A 7,163-nucleotide genomic window follows, 5' to 3' on the forward strand; every position below is an offset into this window, starting at 1 on the left:
CAAGTTGTTTCTATTAGAGACACAGATTGCTTAGAGCTGATTCTTAGGCCTCTGTGATAATGGCCTATGTCTTTATGGTCTTCTAGCAAGTTTCTTCTAGGAATGTTGAAGATCCTTATGTATTAAATCATTATTAGCAATTTTCAGGTACTTTAGCTCCTCTAAAGAGAAGTTAATCATTTGATTCACACATCTACTACATATTTGAGTGCCTACTCTGGTCAGAAGTTCGTCTAGATACTGAGGATTAAACTTGATGAATAAGACATGATCCCTATTGTGGGGTTCTTGGTATGAATGTGGTACTTACTACTCAAATATAATTGAGATTAAGAGATGTGTTTCACTGTCATATAGTCCTGAGTTAAATTCCAGGTCAGCAATTTGCAAAGTATGTGTGGACTTGAGCAAAATACTTCTTTCTGATACATATTACTGAATTAAGTGCGTGAATCTGAGAAATGATAACAATAGATGCCACTGAAGATGACTTTGAAACTTAAATTGAAATAATGCATGTAAAATGCTTAGCATAATATTTGGCACATAGTAAGTGGTCAACAAATATTAGCTGTTATTATAAATAATAAATTGTATTTCAATGTGATAAATGGCATATTAGGGGTATGCAAAAAGTATTGTGAGGTTACAGGATAAATTATTCTTTCTAACAGGCTCAGGTAAAGCTAAGGAGAAGAGATGACATTTGATCTTGGACTTAAGGAATGAAGAGGATGCAAGGCAGAAGTCAGGAAAGGCAATTCCAATGAAGAAACCAGAGTAAACATAAGCAGAAAAATATTTTTGTGTGTGAGGAACAGTACTCTGGTGTTGCCAGAACACAAGATATTTGCATTGATGAAGGGATAGTGATCAGTTATACTACTTGGAAATTGGAAGAGTACAAAAATAAATAAGGATAATTACTGTCTAATGAACACTTCCTATGGACCAAGGACTGTGTTAAGATCTCTGGCTACAAAATCTCAATATTTTGACATTGTAGTAAATAACATTATTACTCCACTTCTTTGATAAGAGTTTGGAAAGAGAAAGATACAGTTACTTGCTCAAAGTCACCACAGCCCCACAACATTCCTCTAGAACTCCTTGTAGAAAGAGTCACCTCATCCTTATAAATACCTGGGAGGCCCTAGAATCAAAGCTATAATTAAGCCTTGGGGAACCAATCATGAATCTGTGGCAAAAATGCTTCAGTTAAAACAATGAAGGTCTACAACTGCCTGGTTTCAAATTACAGCTCTTCTACATGCTAACTTTGTGCTGTATTTTTATTCTTTATGTGGAAATTGGAGATATTATCTTCCTCATGAGGAAACATAAGATGATATGAATGTAGAGTGCCCAGCACAGAGCATTGCAAGTGGTAAATACCTGATAAATGAAAACAATTTTTTACTATTTCTATTACTACTAAACCAGTCCATATACACTGATATGATTGAAAGTAATGCAAATGAATTCTAGACTATATAAAAAAAATTTTAAGTTACTTTTTAAATGAAGATATATGAAACCAAGAAAAGTTTATTTTAACAAATATCCCTTCAATAAATATATATATATTTTGGTATTATTAAGGTACAATTACATGAGCAACATTATGGTTACTAGACTCCCCCTATTATCAAGTCCCCCACTACATACCCCATTATAGTCACTGTTCATCAGTGTACTAAGGTGCTATAGACTCAGTACTTGTCTTCTCTGGGTTATACTGCTTTCCCCATGTCCCAACCCCTTGCTACATTATGTGTGCTAATCGTAATACCCCTTTCCCCTTTATCCCTCCCTTCCCACCCATCCTCCCCAGTCCCTTTCCCTTTGGTAACTGTTAGTCCATTCTTGGGTTCTGTGAGTTTGCTGCTGTTTTGTTCCTTCAATTTTTACTTTGTTCTTATACACCACAGATGAGTGAAATCATTTGATACTTGTCTTTCTCCGCTTGGCTTATTTCATTTTCTTCTTATGGCTGAGTAATATTCCGATGTGTATATATACCACATCTTCTTTATCCATTCATCTACTGATGGACACTTAGGTTGTTTCCATTTCTTGGCTATTGTAAATAGTGCTGTGATAAACATAGGGGTGCATCTGTCTTTTTCAAACTGGAGTGCTGCATCCTTAGGGTAAATTCCTAGGAGTGGAATTCCTGGGTCAAATGGTAAGTCTATTTTGAGCATTTTGAGGAACCTCCATATTGCTTTCCACAGTGGTTGAACTAATTTACATTCCCACCAACAGTGAAGGAGGGTTCCCCTTTCTCTGCATCCTTGCCAGCATTTGTTGTTCTTAGTCTTTTCTATGTTGGCCATCCTAAGTGGTGTGAGATGATATATCTCATTGTGGATTTAATCTGATTGTTAGCAATGTGGAGCATCTCTTCATGTGCCTGTTGGCCATCTGAATTTCTTCTTTGGAGAAGTATCTGTTCATACACTCCACCCATTTTTAATTGGTTTATTTGCTTTTTGGGTGTTGAGGCATGAGTTCTTTATACATTTTGGATGTTTATTAGATATGTCTTCTACAAATATATTCTCCCATATTGTAGGATGCCTTTTTGTTCTGTTGATCATGTCCTTTGCTGTACAGAAGCTTTTTAGCTTAATGTAGTCCCACTTGTTTATTTTGGCTTTTGTTTCCCTTGTCTGAGGAGATGTGATCAAGAAAAAGATGCTCATGTTTATATTCAAGAGAGTTTTGCCCATGTTTTCTTCTATGAGTTTTATGGTTTCATGACTTACATTCACTTCTTTTATCCATTTTGAGTTTACTTTTGTGTACGAAGTTAGACAGTAATCCAGTTTCATTTTCTTACATCTTGCTGATTAGTTTTGCCAACACCAGTTGTTGAAGAGGCTGTCATTTCCCCATTGTATATCCATGGCTCCTTTTTCATATATTAATTGGATATATATGTGTGAATCTATATATGTGCTCTCTATTATAGTCCATTGATCTATGGGTCTGTTCTTGTGCATGTACCAAATTGTCTTGATTACTGTGGCTTTATAGAAGAGATTGAAAATGGGGAGTGTAATCCCCTCAGCTTTATTCTTCCTTCTCAGGATTGCTTTGGCTATTCAGGGTCTTTTGTAATTCCATATGAATTTTAGAACTATTTGTTCTAGTTTGTTGAAGAATCCTATTGATATTTTGATAGAGATTGCATTGAATACATTGCTTTAGGCAGGATGGCCATTTTGACAATATTAATTTTTCCTATCCATAAGCATGGAATATATTTCCATTTATTGGTATCCTTAAATTCTCTCAGAGTTTCCTGTAGTTTTCAGATTATAGGTCTTTCACTTCCTTGGTTAGGTTTATTCCTAGGATTTTTATTCTTTTTGATGCAATTATGAATGGAATTGCTTTCCTGATTTCTTTCTGCTAGTATATAGGAATGCAAAAGATTTCCATGTGTTGATTTTCTTATCCTGCAACTTTACTGAATTCAGTTATTAGTTCTAGTAATTTGAGATGGATTGTTTAGGTTTTTTTATGTACAATATTGAGTCATCTGCAAATAATGACAGTTTTTTCTTCCTTACCAATCTAGATGCATTTCATTTATTTGTATTGTCTAATTTCTGTGGCTAGGTCCTCCAATACTATGTTGAATAAAAGTGGGAGAGTGGGCATCCTTATCTTGTTCCTGATCTTAAAGGAAAATCTTTCAACTTTATGCTGTTTAGTATAATGTTGGCTGTACATTTGTCATATCCAGCCTTTATTATGTTAAGGAACTTACCTTCTATACCCATTTTGTTGAGAAGTTTTATTATGAATGGATGTTGAATGTTGTCAAATGCTTTTTCAGCACCTATGGTAATTTTTCTCCTTTTTGTTGATGTGGTATATTATGTTGATGGATTTTCAAATATTGTACCATCCTTGCATCCCTGGAATAAATCTTACTTGATTATGATGGATTATCTTTCTGATGTATTTTTGAATTCAGTTTGCTAAAATTTTGTTGAGTATTTTTGCATTTATGTTCATCAGGGATATTGGTCTGTGATTTTCTTTTTTTGTGGTGTCTTTGCCTGGATTTTGTATTAGAGTGATGCTGGCCTCTGAATGATTTTGCAAGTATTTTCTCCTCTTCTAATTTTTGGAAAACTTTAAGGAGCATGGGTATTAGGGCTTCACTAAATGTTTGAAAAAATTCAGCAGTGAAGCCATCTGGTGCAGGGATTTTCTTCTTAGGTAGTTTTTTCATTACCAATTCAATTTCTTTGCTGGTAATTATTCTGTTCAGATTTTCTGTTTCTTCCTAGGTCATCCTTCAAAAGTTGTATTTTTCCAGAAAGTTGTCAATTTCTTCTAGGTTATCCAATTTGTTAGTATATCATTTTTCACAGTATTCTCTCATAATTCTTTGTATTTCTGTGGTGTCCACAGTGATTTTTCCTTTTCATTTCTGATTCTGTTTATGTGTGTAGACTCTCTTTTTTCTTGGTAAGTCTGGTTAGGGGTTTATTTTCTCAAAGAACCAGTTCCTGGTTTCATAAATTCTTTCTATTGTTTTGTTCTTCTCAATTTTATTTATTTCTGTTCTGATCTTTATTATGTCCTGCCTTCTACTGACTTACAGACTCATTTGTTCTTCTTTTTCTAGTTTCATTTTGAGTTTGCACTGTTCATTTAGGATTGTTCTTTCTTGAGGTAAGCCTGTGTTACTTTATACTTTCCTCTTAGAACTGCCTTCACTGTGTCCCAGAGAAGTTGGGGTGTTGAGCTGCTGTTTTCATGTGTCTCCATATATTGTCTGATTTTTGTTTTTATTTGGTCATTTATCTATTGATTATTTAGGAGCATGTTGTTAAACCTCCATGTGTTTGTGGGCTTATTTGTTTTCTTTGCACAATTTATTTCTAGTTTCATACCTTTGTGATCTGAGAATTTGGTTGGCAAAATTTCAATATTTTAGAATTCACTGAGGCTCTTTTTTTGGCCTAGTATGTGATCTATTCTAGAAAGTGTTCCATATGCACTTGAGAAGAATGTGTATCTGGCTGATTTGGGGTGGAATGTTCTGTAGATGTCTGTTAGGTCCATGTGTTCTAATGTGTTTTTCAGTGTCTCTGTCTCATTGCTTATTTTCTTTCTGGTTGATCTGTCCTTTGGAGTGATTAGTGTGTTGAAGAGTCCTAAAATGAATGTATTTCATTCTATTTCCCCCTTTAATTTTGTTAGTATTTGTTTCATATATTTGGGTGCTCCTATATTGGTTAAATAGATATTTATAATGGTTATATCCTCTTGTTGGACTGACCCCTTTATCATTATGTTATGTCCTTCTCTGACTCTTGTTACTTTCTTGGTTTTGAAGTCTCTTTTGTCTGATACAAGTACTGAAACTCTTGCTTTTTTCTCCCTATGATAGGCATAAAATATCTTTTTCCCTCCCTTCACTTTTAGTCCATGTATGTCTTTGGGTCTGAAGTGAGTTTCTTGTAGGCAGCATATAATGGGTCTTGATTTTTTATCCATTCTGTAATTCTATGTCTCTTGACTGGTGCCTTCAGTCCATTTACATTTAGGGTGATTATTGATAGATATGTACTTATAGCAATTGCAGGTTTTAGATTTCTGGTTATCAAAGGTTCAAGGGTAACTTCTTTACTATCTAACAGTCTAACTTAACTAGCTTATTACACTATGATAAACACAATATAAAGGTTCTTTTTTTCTTTCCTTCTTTTTTTCCTCCTGTACTCTTTATATATGTTATATTATTTACTCTTTGTGTATACCTTGCCTGACTTTGTGGATAGCTGATTTAATTTTGCATTTGGTTTACACTTAGTTGGTCTACCTCATTTACTGTAGCTTTAATTTCTCTGGTGACATCTATTTAGCCTTAGGAACACATCCATCTAGAGCAATCCCTTTAAAATACACTGTAGCGATGGTTTGTGAGAAGTAAATTCCCTCAACTTTTGCTTACCTGGGAATTGTTTAATCCCTGCTTCAAATTTAAGTGATAATTTTGCTTGGTAGAGTATTCTTGGTTTCAGGCCCTTCTGTTTCATTGCATTGAATATTTCTTGCCACTCCCTTCTTGCTTATAAGGTTTCTGCTGAGAAATTTGATGATAGCCTGATGGATTTTCCTTTGTATTTGATCTTTTTTCTCTCTCTGGATGATTTTAATACTCTGTTCTTGTCCTCTATCTTTGCCATTTTAATTATTATATGTTTTAGTTTTGTCTTCCTTGGGTCCCTTCTGTTGGGAGATCTGTGTACTTACTTCCTTGGCCTGAGAGACTATTTCCTTCCCCAGATTGGGAAAGTTTTCAGCAATTACTTCTTTAAAGACACTTTCTATCCCTTTTTCTCTCTCTTCTTCTGGTACCCCTACAATGCGAATATTGTTCCGTTTGGATTGGTCACTTAATTCTCTTTATATTCTTTCATTCCTAGAGATCCTTTTTTCTCTCTCTGCCTCAGCTTCTTTGTCTTCCTGTTCTCTAATTTCTATTCCATTTACTGTCTCCTTTGTCTCTTCTAATCTGCTTTTAAATCCCTCCATTGCATGTTTCAATTCAGATACTCTATTCTTCGAAGTTTCTATCACTTTCTTGAAGTTGTCCCTGATATCTTGAATAATTTTTGTAGCACTATGAGAATGTTTATGATTTTTATTTCAAAATCTTTATCAGGAAGATTGGTGATTTCAGTTTCACTGAATCCTCTTTCTAGTATTTGAGGGATTTTGGTTTGAACAAAGTTCTTTTGCTTCATATTCATAATGAATAATATGGAATAATAATTTTGTGTAGTGGAGCCCTCTAGTGACCAGAAGCTCTATTCTCAAGAGCTGTCCATCACCTGGAGCAATGCAGGGGTCATAGGCAAGTGGCGTTGGTGCCTGCTAGTAGGAAAGAGGTGTTTCCTGTTTCCCGGCTGCAGTGCCTGCCTCCACTGCCAGGGCCAGTGGGTCAAGGGTATAGACAGAGCTGCCTTCTGGCTAGCCTGGCACGATGGTGGGAGCAGCAGGTTTGGAAGCAGATGTCGGCCAGTAGGAAGAAACACAGGCTACCTATTGCAGTGGAAGGCCTCAGCACTGCATTGACAGCCAGGTGTATGGAGCCCCTGATGCTTCTGAAAATTTCCAACCTGCTGGGC

Source organism: Manis pentadactyla, chromosome 10, assembly GCF_030020395.1.
Source record: "Manis pentadactyla isolate mManPen7 chromosome 10, mManPen7.hap1, whole genome shotgun sequence".
NCBI lineage: Eukaryota > Metazoa > Chordata > Mammalia > Pholidota > Manidae > Manis > Manis pentadactyla.